This window comes from Mauremys reevesii, linkage group 10 (genome assembly GCF_016161935.1).
Source record: "Mauremys reevesii isolate NIE-2019 linkage group 10, ASM1616193v1, whole genome shotgun sequence".
Classification (NCBI taxonomy): domain Eukaryota; kingdom Metazoa; phylum Chordata; order Testudines; family Geoemydidae; genus Mauremys; species Mauremys reevesii.
In genome coordinates this window covers 57,528,631-57,547,780 of record NC_052632.1, presented here as the reverse complement: position 1 = coordinate 57,547,780, position 19,150 = coordinate 57,528,631, and the positions used below count along the sequence as shown (strand labels likewise).

Genomic DNA, 19,150 nt, shown 5'->3' with positions numbered 1-19,150 from the left:
TATGGTACCAAAAAGCTCATTAGAGGAGGTACTGGGAAAGAGATTATGTCCGATGGTACCACTCTTCTATATTTGCTCTGCCCATCTCCTTCCAGATATTACTGGAGCCTTCTCAGAACTATGTTTGCTCTTGGGGAGCTATGGGGTTTCTCCGCTCTACCAGTGTCAGAGGTGCCCTTAACTTCTGTAGTACAGAGCTTTGAAGTTGAAGCTTCTGAGGCCCTTGACCTGCTTGGACAGTGAGGTCTTTTTGAGGAGGTCTCTTGAGCTTTTCCCCTTCTGGGGAAGTGCTGATACACTGGGAGACTGATATACAGCAGGGTTCTCCTGACCTGGCTCTGACTGGCTAAGAAATCACTCCATTATTAATAGATGCCACTTGCTTTCCCAGTTCTTCCCTGCCATAGATTTGAGGGCTAAACAGAAGAGAAAGTTACTCACCTTGCAGTAACTGAGGTTCTTCGAGATGTGTGTCCCTGTGGGTGCTCCACTCTAGGTGACGGTGCGTCCCGGTGCTGTCGATCGGAGATTTTCGGTAGCAGTGCCTGGTTGGGGCGCATGCACCCAGATGGTATCTCCCGTCTAGTTGGAATCTTCCTGAGTGCATGCGCCCCACACCCTCCTCAGTTCCTTCTCTACCGTGGAGAGTAATCTTAGTACTCCAAAGTACAGGGGAGGAGGGCGGGGAGTGGAGCACCCACAGGGACACACATCTCGAAGAACCTCAGTTACTGCAAGGTGAGTAACTTTCTCTTCTTCTTCGAGTGCTGTCCCTGTGGGTGCTCCACTCTAGGTGAATGTGTAGCAGTACCCACTACGGTTGGTTGGACTTTGGAGATACGGCAGGGAGTACTGAAGATAGTACTGTATGACCTACTATTGTGTCTGCCGTGGTGTTTTGCGTTAGAGCATAGTGTTTTGCAAACATGTGTTTAGATGACCATGTAGCCGCTTTGCAGATATCAGGAATGGGAACATTGTGTAAGAAGGCAATGGATGCCGACATGGCTCTAGTGGAATGAGTTCTAACGCCTTCAGGCGGTTGAAGATTCTTCGCATGGTAACAGGATCTGATGCAGTCAGAGATCCACTTGGACAGTCGTTGTTTAGAGATAGCCATACCGTTTGATTCTTTCGGTAATGGAAACAAAGAGTCGCGGAGACTTGCAAAATGGTTTAGTCCTGTCTAAATAAAAGGCAATTGCTCGCCTGACCGAGAGTATGCAGGGTTGCCTCTTGTGGAGTCTTGTGAGGTTCAGGATAGAAAGTAGGTAAGTATATAGGTTGGTTGAGGTGGAAGGTAGATATCACTTTAGGAAGAAATTTAGGATGTGGTCTCAAAGTGACTTTGTCTTTGGAGAAGATTGTGTAGGGAGAGTGGGCCATCAGGGCACTCATTTCACCTACTCTCCTAAGGCCTGTGTAGGGAGAGTGGGCCATCAGGGCACTCATTTCACCTACTCTCCTAAGGCCTGGTCTACACTAGGAGTTTATGTCGAATTTAGCAGTACCTCTCCACCCCGACGAGGGGAGTAGCGCTAAATTCGACATGGCTATGTCGAATTAGGCTAGGTGAGGATGCAAATCGAACTTAGTAGCTCCAGGAGCTATCCCACAGTGCACCACTGTGTTGACGCTCTGGACAGCAGTCCGAGCTCAGATGTTCTGATCAGCCATACAGGAAAAGCCCCGGGAAAATTTTAATTCCTTTTCCTGTCTGACCAGTTTGAATCTCAATTCCTGGTTGGACATCGGGGCGAGCTCAGCAGCACTGGCAGCGATGCAGAGCTCTCCAGCAGAGAAGTCCATGCAATCTCAGAGTAAAAAGAGGGCCCCAGCATGGACTGACCGGGAAGTCTTGGATCTGATCGCTGTGTGGGGCGATGAGTCTGTGCTTTCAGAGCTGCGCTCCAAAAAACGGAATGCAAAGACCTACGAGAAGGTCTCCAAAGCCATGGCACTCAGAGGATACAGCCGGGATGCAACGCAGTGCCGCGTGAAAATCAAGGACCTGAGACAAGGCTACCAAAAAATCAAAGCGGCAAACGGATGCTCCGGAGCCCAGCCCCAGACATGCCGCTTCTACGAGGCACTGTATGCCATTCTCGGTGGGTCTGCCACCACTGCCCCACCAGTGACCGTGGACTCTGAGGATGGGATAGTGTCGACGGGCAGTTTCTCGGCGATGTTCGCGGATGGGGAAGATGAGGAAGGGTTTGTGGAGGATGAGGCAGGCGACAGCGCTTACAATACTGCTTTCCCCCGACAGCCAGGATCTCTTCATCAGCCTCACAGAGATCCCCTACCAACCCTCCCCGGCCGTTAACCCGGACTCTGAATCAGGGGAAGGATCAGTCGGTAAGTGATATAAACATGTAAACATTTATTTTTTAAAAAACAGGAATAAAAACTATATGAAAAGAAGGTCAATACATATAGGGATTGAACAGAAATCCTCTTGGGACAGTTCCATGAAGCTCTCATAGAGGTACTCGAAAAGCCTCCGCAGGAGGTTCCTGGGGAGAGGTGCCTTATTGGGTGCTCCGTGGAAGCACACTCTTCCGCGCCAGGCCATCCTGAGGTACAGTGGGAGCATTGCCTCGACCAGCATGGCAGCATAGGGCCCTGGTCTGTGCAGGGATTCACGCAGCATGCACTCTCTGTCTCTCCTAGTGACCCGCCTCAGGGTGATCTCGCTCGGCAACTGCTGCATCTAATTAGGGGAATTACTGTAATGTTACTATTGTGAATGCTTGACTTTTCCTTTGCATAACAATGACCGTCGTTTAACAGCCACGTGGTGGAGGCTGCAGAGGAAAAGCATACAGGGATCTTTCCTGGGGACAGCCACGAGGGGCTGGAACAGGGTCAGACTTTATGCTTTCCAGATTGCCTGCAGCAGGAGGGCACTGCTATCCATTAACTGTCAAGCAGCCGAAAGTTTACGGCTTACCAGGCCTGGCTGCTACACGGATTCTGCTGCCCTGCCCCGCTTGTTCGATCTCCAGTGCAAGACCCCAGGCAATGAAAGCGAATGTCGAAAATTTGAACTTGTCCTGAGAGCACATGAGATAGGTGCCCTGTATGGTCTTGTTCACAGAAACTGAGTAGACTGTGTTCAGTGTTCGCAAACATGTATCTTTGCAAGGAAATCACTTCCTTTTTCCCATCACACAGCTGCGGCTCTTTCCCGAACTGCCCCGGCATCCCCCTCACAGAGGCTGGCGCAGATTAGGCGGCGAAAGAAAAAGACTCGGGACGAGATGTTCGCTGAACTGATGGCCTGCTCCAGAGCCAAGGCGGCCCAGCAGAGCCAGTGGAGGGAGACCCTTTCTCAGCAGCAGCGCTCACACAGCGAACGGGAGGACAGGTGATGGCAGGAAGACCAGCAGGCGACTCCAACGCTGCTTGGACTAATGAGGGAGCAAACGGACACGCTCCGGCGCCTTGTGGATGTTCTGCAGGACCGCAGGCAGGAGCAGAGAGCCCCCCTGAACTGTATCTGCAACCGCCCTCCCCCGTCACAAAGTCCTGTCCCCCCCTCACCCAAAATCACAAGAAGGAGGGGCGCTAGGGGCCATGAAAACTGTCACTCTACCCCAGCAGAGCGCTCATGTACCAAACAGCTCTCATTCCCTATAGTATGAGAATTGCTTCCCTTCCTGGCTCACCCAATCCCAAATCCCAGTTTCATCCCCCAACTGTGTAGTTGAGTATTAAAAATAGTTTGCTGTTCATTACTGTTTCCGTCATGTTTCTTTGCAGAAGACTTTGTGTGAAAGGGAGATAGGGGTTTGTTAATTGCATAGGACAGCCACCATTACCAGGGTACAGACATGGGGGCAGGATCAACAGCAGGTCACACACAGAGTGCAGTCACTAGGCACCCGGGTCACTCTGGGAGGTGTCTGCTGCCCCAGGTCAGTCTGGGAGGTGTATGCTGCCCCAGGGTCCGAGCGCCTGGCATCCACAAATGGCAAGGCAGGCTGCCCTTACCATGCCCTTCCACCCTAGCCATGAACCTCTCCGATGCCCTGAGCCCCAGCCAGAGCCATCATCCCCCTACACCTACTCACCCTTCCCACACACCCCTCACCCCTTCCTGCAAACCCACCCCTTCCTGCACACCCTCCTGTAACCGTCCTCCCTCCAGAGACTGCTGTAGGAGCAGGAGCCTGTCAGTCCTTGAGTGTAGAAGCGGTCTGTACATCACTGCACACCGTACCCACCACAGTCTGCGTCCCTGTTTGAACCCTTTAACGCGAATTCGCTAGTAAAGAAAACTTTGTTAATTAAAAATGTTCCAATAACTTTATTTTTAAACGTCTGTTGGAAGGGGGGAAACCTGGGGAACGGGGTATGTAACCGCTGAAAAAAGTCAATAGTAACTGAAACAGGGGCAGGTTCAGCTTCTCTGTAAAGAGACTGGACAGTCATAGGTTACCCTGCTCTCTGAGGAACCTAGCTTTCAAAGCCTCCCGGATGCACAGCGCTTCCCGCTGGGCTCTTCTAATCGCACGGGTGTCTGGCTGAGCGTAATCAGCAGCCAGGCGATTTGCCTCAACCTCCCATCCCGCCATAAAGGTCTCCCCCTTGCTCTCACAGAGATTGTGGAGCACACAGCAAGCTGCAATAACAATGGGGATATTGGTTTCGCTGAGATCCAAGCGAGTCAGTAAGCTCCTCCATCTCCCCTTGAGACGTCCGAAAGCACACTCCACCACCATTCTGCACTTGCTCAGCCGGTAGTTGAAGAGCTCCTTGTCACTGTCCAGGGCGCCTGTATAGGGCTTCATGAGCCAGGGCAGTAGCGGGTAGGCTGGGTCCCCGAGGATCACTGTAGGCATCTCCACATCCCCAACACTTATTTTGTGGTCCGGGAAGAAACTACCTTCCTGCAGGCGTCTAAACAGACCAGAGTTCCTGAAAACACGCGCGTCATGAACCTTGCCCGGCCACCCGACGTAGATGTTGGTAAAACGTCCCCTATGGTCCACCAGTGCTTGGAGCACCATTGAAAAGTAGCCCTTTCGGTTAATATACTGGCTGGCCTGGTGGGCCGGTCCCAGGATAGGGATGTGAGTGCCATCTATAGCCCCACTGCAGTTTGGGAATCCCATCGCGGCGAAGCCATCTATGATGACCTGGACGTTTCCCAGGGTCACTACCTTTGAGAGCAGTAGGTCAACGATTGCGTGGGCTACTTGCATCACAGCAACCCCCACGGTAGATTTGCCCACGCCAAAGTGGTTCGCTACTGACCGGTAGCTGTCTGGCATGGCAAGTTTCCAGAGGGCTATGGCCACCCGCTTCTGCACAGTCAGGGCTGCTCGCATCCGGGTGTCCTGGCGCTTCAGGGCAGGGGCCAGCAAGTCACACAGTTCAAGGAAAGTGCCCTTACGCATTCTGAAGTTTCGCAGCCACTGTGATTCATCCCAGACCTGCAGCACTATGTGGTCCCACCAGTCCGTGCTTGTTTCCCGGGCCCAGAATCGCCGTTCCAGAGCATGAACGTGACCCATTGCCACCATGATCTCCGCGGCGTGGGATCCCGTGCTTTGTGAGAGGTCTGTGCCACTCTGACACTTCATGTCCTCACCGCGCTGCCGGAGCCTCCTCGCCCGATTTCTCAGCAGCTGACTGTGGAAGAGGTGGACGATAAGGTGCGAGGAGTTGACAACGGCCATAAGCATGGGCGCCGACTTATATGGGCTCCTGGGGCTTTAGCCCCAGGAATATTTACAGTCAGTGGCTCTGCTCCACCAATAGTTGGAGCTAGGTTTCGCCCCTTTTAAATCCCAGCCGCAGCCGGGAGTCAGAGGGCTCTGGGCTGCCTGCAAGCGTGGGGAGCCCAGAGCCTTTTAAATCCCAGCCGCGGCCGGGAGTCAGAGGGCTCTGGGCTGCCTGCAAGCGCGGGGAGCCCAGAGCCTTTTAAATCCCAGCCGCGGCCGGGAGTCAGAGGGCTCTGGGCTGCCTGCAAGCGCGGGGAGCCCAGAGCCTTTTAAATCCCAGCCGCGGCCGGGAGTCAGAGGGCTCTGGGCTGCCTGCAAGCGCGGAGGGCCGAGAGCCCTTTAAATCCCAGCCGCGGCTGGGAGTCAGAGGCTCTGGGCTGCCTGCAAGCGCGGGGAGCCCAGAGCCTTTTAAATCCCAGCCGCGGCTGGGAGTCAGAGGCTCTGGGCTGCCTGCAAGCACGGGGAGCCCAGCGCCCTTTAAATCTCAGCCGCAGCTGGGAGTCAGAGGGCTCTGAACTGCCCCAGGGGCAGGGACCCCAGAGCCCTTTGACTCCCAGCCGGGGAGGCGGCTGGGATTTAAAGGGCTCAGGGCTCCCCGCAGCTGCCAGCAGCCCAGAGCCCTTTGAATCCCAGCCCCTGGCCGCTGATTGCCCCCTCCCCAGACCCTTGCCCCAACTGCCCCCCAGGACCCTCACCCCCTATCTAAGCACCACTGGTCCTTGTCCCCCGATTACCCCCTCCTGAGATCCCTGCCCCTAACTGCTCCTTGGGACCCCAGCTCCTATCTAAGGCTCCCTTCTCCTTGTCCTCAACTGCCCCCTCCTGAAACCCCACCCAACTTCCCCACAGAACCCCTCTACCTGTCCCCTGATAAACCTCCTGGACTCCCATGCCTATCCAATTGCTGCCTGTCCCCTGACTGCCCCTCCGAACCTCTGCCCCATCCAACCCCCCCTGCTCCTTGTCTCTTGACTGCCCCCCGGAACTCCCTACCCCTTCTCCAACCCCAAACCGCTTACTGTGCCACTCAGACTAGCGTGTCTGGCTCCGTGCAGCTCCAGACAGTTGCTGCCATGCTCCCCCATGGAGCCCACAGCCCTCTCGCACCCCCAGCACCTGCCTTCCAGATTTGAACACCTCAAAATTCAGGTGTGCTCAAGCTCGGTTTGGGCAGCTTTTACTTCATTTCTCCCAAATCAGTTTCCCCTGCAAGGTGCCAGCTGAAGGTGTTGGAGAACAGAGAGATCGGGTGGCCCCCTAATGCCTGGAAAAGAGACAGCGGCTGGAAGAGGGAGTGTCAGTGCCTGTGCGGACTTCTGGAAAGTGCACAGTGTGGAAGGGGATGCTGTGATGCTTTGGAACAACTCCATACAAAGCCAGTCAGGACTCTGGGGGAGCCTCCTCTCTTGGAGCAGACTGTCTCCAGGGCAAGAAGCTTACACCTTCCTGGGTCTGACCTCGGGGAATTCAGCATGCCCTTCCACATCATGCACTTTCCACAGCGAGTCTGCCCAGGCTGGTCCTGGGGCAACCAGAGGTCCCTGCACCCCAACTCCGCAGTCAGATGTGACTCTCAGCCAGACTGTAAAACAGAAGGTTTATTAGATGACAGGAACACAGTTTAAACAGAGCTTGTAGGTACAGAAAACAGAACCCCTCTGTCAGGTCCATCTTGGGGGCTGGGGAGCCCAGAACCAAGTTCTGGGTCTCTCCCCATTTCCCCAGCCAGCTCCAAACTGACACTCCCTCCTCTGGCCTCTGTGTCTCTTCTCGACAAGGAGGCCACCTGATCTTTGTCCTCAACACCTTTAGTTGGCATCTTGCAGGGGAAACTGAGGCACCCACACAGTATTCAGAGAAAATATTAAGGACATTCCCACTTCATCACAACAGGTGCAACAAAATATAATACTGTATATTGAAGTAGGCAAATGCTGCTTCTGACTTTCCACTTTTAATTGACCCTTGTAATCTTGTGGTGCTGACGCGTTGTAGCTTCATTTTATATCGGCTTACAGGGCGGGAGCGGGGGGGCACCACCATTTTGGGCCCCACCAAAAATTATACAAACCTGCCGCCTATGGCCATAAGTGCAGCGATGATCGCAGCGGGCTCCATGCTCGCAGTGCTGTGGCGTCCGCGCTGTCAATGACCAGAAAAGTGCGGTAACAGATTTCCCGCCAGCGCTTTCAGGGAGAGAGGGCGGGAGTGACGGTTGAATGACGACAGTTACCCAAAACCACCCTCGACACATTTTTCCCCCAGCAGGCATTGGGGGCTCTACCCAGCATTCCAATGGGAAGCGGGGACTGCGGGAACTGTGGGATAGCTGCCCAGAATGCACCGCTTCCAATGTCGACGCTTGCCCCGTTAGTGTGGACTCACAAAGTCGAATTAGTGTCCTTAGTGTGGATACACAAATTCGACTTCATAAGGTCGAATCCACAAATTCGACCTAAGTTAAATCAAACTACTCTTGTAGTGTAGACATACCCTAAGAAAGCCACCTTCATGGATATATGGAGATGAGAAGAGGTAGCCAAGGGCTCGAATGGAGGCTTCATGAGACCGTGTAGAACGAGGTTAAGATTCCATGAAGTAGCTATTGGGTGAATTTCAGGGTAGAGGTTTTGCAGGGCTGTGAGAAATCGTTTTATGGTTGGGTGAGTAAAGAGTGAATAACCTGCTAAGAGGTCATGGAAGGTGGTAAGTGCCACCAAGTGCACTTTGGTGGAGCTGAGCGAGTGTCCGTCCTGTTTTAGCTCCAAGAGGTAGTCTAGAATGATAGGGAAGGTTACCATATTTGACACTAAGTGATTACGTAAGCACCAGAGGGCGAAATTCTTCCACTTCTGCGGGTAGGTTTTATGAGTGGAGTCTTTCCTACTGTGCAGGAAGACATATCGGACTTGCTCAGAACAGGCTAGTTCATGGTTTTGGAACCATGAAGGAACCACGCTGTGAGGTGGAGCTTGAGGAGCTCAGGGTAAAGAGCCAGTCTATTGTTCTGGAAAAGGAGATCTGGCCTGTTGGGGAGAGCCCATGGGTGACGGGAGGACATGCAGAGTAGGTAGGGATACCACGTCTGTCTCAGCCAAGCCGGGGCAATAAGTATGACCCGGTCCTTATGGTCCACAATCTTCCGAAGAACCCCGTGTAGCAGAGGGATTGGTGGAAGGTGTACAGGAGAGAGGTGTTCCGTGGGCTGAGGAATGGGTCTCCTGGGGATGCAGTTCTGAGTCCCACTCTGGAGCAAAACTGGGGACATTTTCGGTTCTGAGTTGTGGCAGGGAGGTCTACTGACGGGGTGCCCCAGAGGGAGAAGAGCTGTTGAAGTATTGTGGGGTGCAGTTCCTATTCCTGTTCCGTCGAGAAGTGCCTGCCGAGTGCGTCGGCAGTAGTGTTGTGGCAGTCTGGCAGGTAGGAAGCGGTGGTCTGTATTTGACGTTATATACACCAATTCCATAGACGGATGGCTTCCATGCAAAGAGAATGTGAGCGTGCTCCCCCTTGTCTGTTGATGTAGTACATACATGCTATGTTGTCTGTTAAGACTCGCAGGTATTTGTTCTTTATGAGGGGAAGAAAATGAAGGCACACTCATCTCACAGCTCTGAACAATAAGAGATTTATGTGTAGGTGTGACTCTGATGCAGACCACTAGCCTCGTGCCCTGTGTCCCTCTAAATGCGCTCCGCAACCAATTAGGGAAGCGTCTGTGGTGAGCACGAGTGCTGGGGATCAGTTCTGGAAGGAAACCTTAGTGTAGAGGTTCTCTGGTCTTGTCCACCACTGTAGGGAAGCTATAAGTTGGGAGGCGGAGTTAACAACATCCCTAAGGTGTGTCTGTTGGGTTTGAGATTGGAATTGAGCCAGCCCTGAAGACATCTCATGTGCAGCCTGGCGTACTGGAGTATGAAGGTAGTGGCTGCCATATGACCAAGGAGCCACTACCTCTGTAGGCAGAGTCTTGCCTGTGTCCTTGGATGAATAGAGAGCGTGCGTTTGAGCTGCGTGATAGCGAGGAATCTGTGATATGGGAGCAAGGCTCTGCTCTGGATTGAGTTGAGATGAGCTCCGAGGAACTCAATCTGTTGTATAGGTGTCAGGGTGGATTTTTGGGCATTTATTTGGAGGCCTAGGCTGTGAAAGAGGGCGATAGTGAAAGAGTAGCTTGGAGTGTCTCGCCATAGGAGTTGCCCTTGATGAGGCAATCGTCCAGGTAGGGGAACTGCGTGACCCCATGTTTGTGGAGGTGAGCCACGAGTACAGCTAGAATTTAGGAAAAAAACTCCCGGCGCTGTGGAGAGGCCGAAAGGAAGAACTCCGTATTGGAGATGGTCGTGACCGATTGTGAAGCTTAGAAAGCGTCTGAGAGCTGGATGAATTGATATATGAAAAGAAACGTACTGTGGGTCGAGGGCTGAAAACCAGTCCCCTTGATCTAGTGCAGGAATTAATGTGGCCAGTGTGACCATTTTGAATTTTTGTATCCTCGCGAATTTGTTCAGTTGGCGTAAGTCTAGTATAGGCCTCCAGCCCCCAGTCCTTTTCTGGGTCAGGAAGTAATGGGAGTAGAAATCTTTCCCTGGATGTAGCATTGGCACAGGCTCCACTGCGCCTAGCTGTAGAAGATAAGCAACTTCTGCGCGAAGCAGGTGCTCATGAGAGGGGTCCCTGAAGAGGGACGGGGAAGGGGAGAAGAATAGGATATGAATGGGCTAGAGTAACCGGACTGAACTATCTCGAGGACTCAGCGGTCCTGTGTAATTTGCTGACAGGCATGTTGGAAACTCTGGAGGCGATGGCGAAATGGGCAAATAGGCTGTGGAATCAAGGAGTGGTCGCACAGACCCTGAACCAACCTTTTAAAATTGTTGTTTATTCCCAGATGGATGGAAAGTGGTTGCTTGAGCTTGATTTTGTCTGCGCTTAGGGGGTCTAGCGCAATTCCTATTTATGTGGTAAGGTTTGGGTTGATATCGTTGACCCCTGGGAAGAGATGGGCGAATGCCCAGGGTGCGCAGTGTCGCTCTAGAATCTTTCATTGTATGAAGTAGTTCATCAGGTGTTTTTTTTTTTTTTAAGAAAACAGTTTATGTTTATCAAAGGGGAGGTCCTCCACTTTGTTCTGCAAGTCTTTAGGGATGCCAGATGCAGAAAGCCATGAAGATCTGCGCATAACCACAGCCAGTGCAGTTGTACGGGCTGCTGTGTCTGTCATGTCTAAAGAGGCTTGTAGGGCTGTTCTGGAAATCAATTGGCACTCGCTCAGAATTGATTTAAAGCCCGCTGTCCTGTCCTCTGGAATGTAAGAGGCGAATTCAAAAGTTTATTGTAGTTATCAAAGTCATGCCTGGCAAGGAGTGCAAGGTAGTTTGTGATCCAGAATTGTAGAGTGGAGGATGTGTGAACCTTGCGACACAAGACATCACGGCGTTTAAGGTTCATGTCTTGCGGGGTGGACTGATATTGTGGCTGTTTCATTCTTTGTGCGACTGCATTGATAATGAAAGAGTTCAGTTGTGAAAAAAAAAATAGGAAGTCAGCGTCCTTAGCAGGAACATAGTATCTATGTTCGGCTTTTCTGCAGGTTGGTAATAAAGAAGCTGGAGTTTGCAGAGAGCGTCAGCTGGTTCCAAGAGTGCCTCATTTATAGGGAGCGAAGTAGGGAAACTGAGGCTGGAGGCTGCGGACCTTAGCCTGAGGTGGAAAAAGGCTCCAGTGGGGAAGGAGAAGGAGGTGCGAAGAACTCTGCTTGCTGTTGTAGATCAGGTTCGCGCTCAGTGAAGGTAGCCAGTTCAGGTGGTGGGACTGCGCTGTGTCATGTTAAGAAGCGAAAGTGAAAGTGTGAACAGTGCAGTGGGTTGGTTGGAGGTGCCCTGCAGGGGGTCTGCTGTTGGTGCAGGGGCCGAAGGCAGGCTCGGTGCCAACGTCCTTCCTGGCACCGGGGCAGAGCACGCGGTCGGAGCCGCGGCTTTTTTTTTTTCTCCTTCTTCTTTCCTCCTCCTTCTTCTTCCGCCCTGAGGCTTGCGGTGCCGATGGCTTTGTCGGCACCGGGTCAGAGCGCATAGCCAGCTCCGTGGCTATTTTTAGCGCTGAGGCTTTCAGTGCCGACGTCCTTGTCGGCACCGGGGCAGAGCGCGCAGCTGGCTCCGTGGTTTTTTTCTTCTTCTTCTTCTTCTTCCACCCTGAGGCTTGCGGTGCCGACGTCCTTGTCGGCACCGGGGCAGAGCGCGGCCGGCTCCGCGGTTGTTTTTAGCCCTGAGGCTTGCGGTGTCGACGTCCTTGTCGGCACCGGGGCAGAGCGCACAGCCGGCTTCGCGGCTGTTTTTAGAGCTGAGGTGCTTGGTGCCGCGGAATCCTTCTGTGTTCGGGGGGTTGAATTTCCGCCTCTACGGTCTGTGGGAGCCGTTGTTGAGGTGTGATCCGGGGCTGAGGCGCCTAGCTTTGGCGCTGTCAGCACAGAGGGTAGGGATCTGGCAGGAGACCCCTTACCCTTGTTAGAGTCTCTCCTATGAGACTGCTCTGCTTCTTGCCTCCGCTCCAGGGAGGGTGAAGCAATGCTCCCCACTGGTTTCGATCTGGCTGGGGAGGATGTGGGAGTGGGTTTAACTTTCCCCATCTCCGAAAGCGGCTGCGGGGATTTCTCCATGAGAAGCATTTTAAGCCGCAGGTCTCTGTCGTGCCGAGCCCTCGACTTGAGGCTCATACAGTGGAGGCACTTTGCGGGGATGTAGGCTTCCGCGAGGCACTTCACACAATGTGAGTGCCCATCCAACCTTGGTATGGAGTCGTGCCAGAAAACACACCTCTTGAATCCTGAAGCCCCTGGCATTGTAAATTAGAAATGGCAGAGGAGAGTGTCTCAGTGAGAGACAAGTCTGAAGTGATTTTTTTTTAAACTAAGTAACTAACTATGTAACTATACTAAAGGAAGGGAAACAACTGGGAAGTAATTAATAATTATTTCTATGTTCTTTGTTACTGTTTCCTATAGATACCAGGGAAGAGAAGGCAGCACTGCTCCGAGTCCCGTCTTCAGCCGAGGACGGTTGAGAAGGAACTGAGGAGGGTGTGGGGCGCACGCACTCAGGAAGATTCCAACTAGACAGGAGATACCATCTGGGTGCATGCGCCCCAACCAGGCACTGCTACCGAAAATCTCCGATCGACAGCGCCGGGACGCACTGTCACCTAGAGTGGAACACCCACAGGGACAGCACTCGAAGAAGAAATTACAATTCTGTGGGATGTGCGACCCTCCTAGGCAGAGTGTCCTTGAGTGTCCATCACAGTTTGGGATTGCCTCTCAGCAAGGGATGCAGAGTTTAAAACCCGGTGGACTGGGCATGCCCTTCTCAAAGAGGAAGGCCTCTCATGAAGGAGGAAAATGATAAAACAGTTGTCCAAATTAAAAACTAATAAAATAAACAGAAAGTAAGCAAGGGCAATTAGCTGAGGCATGCTCGAGGCAGACATGCTAAGCTCCATTTCAGGCCAAGGTGTCTGAGAAAGAACTGAGGGTGGTTTGCCCAGGCAGCCTGATATAATCTCAGTGCGGGGCCTGAGAATATCAATGGCACATGTGTGGGCCCAATGGATATTGTTAAAGAACATCTCCGATTGATGGCACATGGGGCACCTATCTCATCTGAAGTGGAGGACCTGCAGGGACACTATTCAAAGAGGAATGGGATAACTGGCTCCTACTGCACCTATCTATAATGTTTAGGAAAAAAAGCTGTGTGATCATGAGTGGAGAAAATTCCATTTAAGTGATGGATGCTGGAAGTCTCATTCTGCTGGACTAAAACATCTTTGGAATTTCTAAATATTATAAATGTACATGGTTTTATTAATCCTAAAGGCTCTTTTGCAGAGAGTAAATAAATCTAAGAAGGGAAAGGCATGTATTCCTTACCTAAAATCATTCATTTGTGTGACATCATCATATACTAAAAAGCATGCTAAGAAACTGAAGACATGCATGTAACCGTAGGCACCGACTCCGTGGGTGCTCCGGGGCTGGAGCATCCATGGGGAAAAATTGGTGGGCAGCTCCCCGCCCCACCCCCTGCCCTATCTCGCCTCTGCCTCTTCCCTTGAGTGTGCCGCATGCCCGCTTTTTCCCCCTAACTCCCAGCGCTTGGGTCGCGAAACAACTGTTTTGCACAGCAAGCACTGGGAGGGAGGGGGAACAGGGCACACTCACAGGAGGAGGCGGGGCCAGGGTGGGGATTTGGAGGAGGGGTCCAATAGGGGCAGAGAGGTGGCAGGGACTTTGGGGAAGGGTTTGGAATGGGGGCGGGGAAAGGGTGGAGTCGGGGCAGAGCCAGGGGGCGCAAGCACCCAGTGGCGCCGCGGAAAATTGGCACCTATGCATGTAACCACGGAAGCTTCTTTTGTGCTGCACAATTTCATGACTAACAAAGATGGTAAAAGTATATATTATGATTTGACTGGCAATAACATCTCCAGGACTGCAATAGCAGCACTATGAGGCTGAAAAGGGGACTTTAAGACTGAGTGGACAAATCAATGAGCAAGGAGGGAAAATTCATGAGGGAGACTCCATAGCCTGCAAGCTCCGACGTACTGGCTCAGGTGAATGTATCTGTCTTCTGCTGGCCTGACATGCATAGGTATGTAACAGTTCTATCTACAGATTAGAGCTTTATGTATTGGGGAGTCTGCCTGCTTGAACAATCACAAAACCCAAGATATTCCTCTTGGAATAAGAAACTGAGTTATTTCTCAAGTGAATCATGTACAAGGTGCACAGATTGCGAACATGGCCGGATTTCCAATTAGGCATGATAGACATGTGCCTAGGGTTGCCAGCATTCCAGGGGTGCCTTGCCTCTCAAAAACTGTGTACAACACAAAGGTCAAGCGTAGGCGGGAGGGGGGGCACTGAAGATGCTGTGCCTAGTGGCATGTAAGGTGTAAATCCAGCCCTGGTTGTAAATGTTTTTTAAAGCCACTGCCCTCTATGGAATATAACCTACATCAAACCAGTTGTGTTATGTGTAGTTTGTTCCCTCTACTAACTGAGCAAATGGAAGCTACTTCACGTCAACAGGTTAAGTTTGTGTTTTTGAAGCTGAAAGACAAATCTGGATGTCTCTCCTTTATGTTGTATTTATTTTTTACAATGTCACTGCACAAGCACTGTTAAAAGACATCTAGACATGAGGTATCCTTGAAGCTTCATTAATATAACATATTTAGTACTGCTCAGGTGGTTTCAAAGTGACTAAGTGTACTCCGCTTGGTGCGCTAGTTCACTTTGGGGCTGAAGGGACTGAAATAGCAATTCAACTGTACTATTCTTTCTAGATAAGAGATAGTATGCCTCTTGAATACAGAATGCTGGGACTCTTTTGGCACCCTGCTAGAAGATGCTTTCAAATGGATATTCTTCAGTAAGAGTTGTTTGTGTTTAAACTGGACCAGAAATCCCTGTATATATGGACTTTTCTCTCCCCCCCACTCTAACTCTCATCTCCCACTCAGGTTTTCACATTATAAGGATTTGGGGAGGCTGGGAAACAGTGAGGGTACTTCTAGAACCTTTTTGAGAGTCACCAGCTGAAGCTATTCATACAAAATTTTTATTATCTGAAAGAATAGGAAGCTTGATCTAGGGGAATGTTATGTTGCTAGTGGCAATGTACTTCTTTCTTAAAAAGGAGCAAAGTTTGTTGACTGCTTTAATCCTACTGGCTGGAATTATTCCTGAACCCATACAGAAAAAGCATCTATGTACATACATATGCTCATGCTTAATATTCAGGCTAATTATTACAATTGCCTCATCAATCTTCCGACCTCCACGTGCCAAAGCAGGCTATGTCTCTTATCTTGTCACATCTAATCAAAAGCGAAATCTACTGTAAGTGACAGAAAGTAGGTTCAGAAGTGTCAAAGTCACAACTCTGAAAACATAGGACATTTTTCAAATTTTAATCCCTTCTTGATTAACAGTACTTTGAAGCAGACGGCATGCAACCAGCCCTCCAGATTTATGATAAAAAAGAAACATGGAAGTGTAAAACTAGATGATGTAAAAATAACAATGTCTCATCTATTTTCTGTTCCTTGGAGCTTTAATTATTTTTTCACTGCAGACAAAGACGTCTGGCTTTGAACATCATTGGAGTACATCCACTCCAGAAATGATCAGAAGCAGTTCACTGCAGCTTATTTGGATCTCACCACCCAAGTGTTTATTTTTTCACAGGCTACCGCTTAACAATTCAAGTACAATTATCTAACTGACTTCACTGATTTAATCCACCAGTGTGCATTAAATTCTGCAATTTAGGCATTCCTTTGTCATGTTCCACCAAGATCAAATCATTCCAAAAGCAGAAATACACCTCCCATTTTCATCACTGAATGTGATTTTTGGAAAGTGGTGCCATTGGTTAGACTATTCTGTGTTTTTACTCTGCAGGAATTAAAAAAATCTGACTCCTTGCTTTTTTTTTATTTTTTTATTATTACCATTCAACGTAAGGACCAAGAGGCTCAAAATCAGCTATTGCAAGGCAGACTGAATTATGGCATTGAAACATACCAGACAGGACAGGTTTCTTGACTATGTAAAATTATTGCTCAATTTTCCACAGCAATTTTGATTTTCTGGACAGAAGGAGAGAACACTATTTTTTGCAGAAATTTGTAAGATATACAGAAAAGGATGCCTTCTTTTCATGTCCCTGTTATTATTTTTGCATATTTTTGAGAAAACCTTAAATCTGCATGAAATAATAACATGATAGCAAATAAAACTGTACTCTTTTGTTTAGGTCTGTTTCCCTTCATATATCACACACTGTTTAAAAATAATTGCAAGCATAATTGTGATGTTGCATTCCACAACTAACTTCCTGTGGAGAGCAACAATGCCCTCACTGAAAAGTCACTTGAAGCATTTTTTCAGAATAACTAAATTTCATGTTTAACTATGGGTGTTTATCTTAAAACAACCAAAATTATGCTATGCAAATTAGGCCTTTCAAAAATTCATTTTATAAAACAAAAATAAAATGTGAATGTTTATTGTTATGTAAGGAATGTATGTTGTAGCACTTAAACTGAGGGCACAAATCACATACAATGAGAAAACAGAAGCAGATATGAAAGTTCGTAATCAAACTAGAGGTGGTGTGTTATACTTTTAGCAAGTCATCTAAGTACCTCAGTTTCATGGTTAAGCATTACTTCTATCACTTTGAAGCAGTACGGTAACATCAGGTCTGTGGAGAACTAAGTCATAACTACCTCAGGTACCTTCAGGAGATCTACAATATAACCAATGAACAACATCCTCCTCATACGATCAAGAATAATGAAGAAACTGAGCAGAGACATCATTTCTCTACTGAAGTACGAAAAGTGCCAGTTATTCACATACTGGTATATTATACTCAAATTTATTTTCAGTAATTATATGAAAATGTATCATTTTCTTTCCTCAGCTGTTGACAACCAAACTGAAAGGCATTAAAGCAGTGAGAATGTAAATTAGAATCAAGATTTTGAGGCATAATATTACATGTCTACAAAGTCCTATATAAAAGATACCTATATGGTTGTGTTCATATATGTATGTAGTTATGGCTAATATAAAGTGTGCCGCCTACTAGCATACCAAAATGTGCAGTACTGTTCCTAAATGTATTGGTTCAATAGAGTTGTTGCTATGCCCTGTAAATAGTTAGCTTTCTGAGTGCAGATATTAATTTCCACAGTACCCAACTGGATGAATTTTTAACAAATTGCTGTACAGTATCTTTCTGTACAAAAATAAATAGTTTGCTACATTTTAAGCGGCCTTTTTATAGTAATCTAACCATGTAAGAGAGGCATGGTGACTGCAGCACTGCTCCTTGTGCACAGGAAGAGGAGTGTAATTTGCTTGATCCATTAGCAAGCTGCAATATGTGCTCTCTATCGTTTTCTGGCCCCATTTGCCAGACAAAGTGAGAAGGAAGGGGGGGCAGGGCATTACCATTCTCCCTTTTTAGTGTCCTGCTCCTAACTCAGGAGCAGCAGCAAAGAATTCCTGGCATATGCTCTATGTCTGGATGTCATGAGGAGGCTCAGACACACTCAATCTACACTATACAAAACTGTAACTTGTTTGGTGGTTACTGTACTAATGTACACAGCAGATTTTCCATGTTCCATGTTATGTAATGGTTTATAAAGTTTATTAAAGAAAAAATATCCTAATATAAACAAGTAACATAACACAACACATGTAGTATTTTAAAAAAACCCTGAATGTTGGAAGTTAAATATGTAATTCCCTTATGTATGCAACAGTTTTTCCTAATATACTATGTTTTCAAGAACAAATTAGAATTTCATGACCGAACTAGACAGCATTCAATTTATTAGAACAAAGTAGCTCAATATATTTTCTTTGCTGAGTAGTAATATAGTACTTTCACATTTTCCTCACACCAAAAAATTTGCCACTTTTTCTGAGCCAGACCAGATCTGTCTGTCATAAATTCCAGACATGACATTATCTCTAGCTGTCACATAGTTAGTTTGTGTTAAACAGTATGGTTTACTGAACTACAGCCATCTTTTATGCGTATATTATAAGTTCAACTTTTGATGTTAACCAGGAATAATATTCTCTCTTGCTTTTCCATATTATTTATTTATATATCACTTCACATACAGATAGACCTTGAATCTCTTTCCAAAGAGATTTACACACTACTTTTATACTCCATGTAGGAATCATATCACCCACTCCTGAATCATAGCAACTGTTTTACAGACCACAGCAATACATCATTAGCTCAGGCCAGAACAGCTGAGAACTTGTAGAACTTTGTCCAATTAAAGTCACAAGGGAAGTTTTTGTTAGTCAAAATCTTCTGACTATCCTGAGCAAAAGATTCACACTTTAGCCTAAAATAGCTTTTTGGTCCCCATCGGGCACACATTTATGCACGTTTCACTCTACACACGTGTAGTCCCACTGAACTCAACATGACTACTCACATGCATAAAGCTAAGCATGTAGATAAGTAACTGCAGAATCAGGGCCATTATTGATGAATGACATCCTATGTTCTGAAGTGCTGTACAATCTATAATAAACAATAAAAAATATTGTAAGATGTAAAACAAAAAGTGAATATACCAAAGTATAGGGATACACTTCAGGAATAATCAGAAGGAGAGGGGTATGATACAATTATGGACCCAATCATCATCTCTAACACAATTAAGTCATTTTCTTAAAGGTGGTAGAAATAGATAAATTATGTGAACTTGCATTTAGGGCAAGACCTCTATAATACTCAAATGAACTATGCTAAGAACGAAAAATTATATATCCAGGGGGAATAACCCTCCTTCCCACTACTTCCTACTTACACTCT

The 19,150-nt window shown here is 48.5% G+C and overlaps 1 protein-coding gene across 17 annotated transcripts in view; it reads right to left on the bottom strand.

The window, feature by feature from the left end:
* RBFOX1 (RNA binding fox-1 homolog 1) overlaps nt 1-19,150 on the bottom strand; it is a 2,636,561-nt gene that overhangs the window by 1,489,636 nt on the left and 1,127,775 nt on the right. The gene's annotated exons all lie outside the window — the stretch shown is intronic.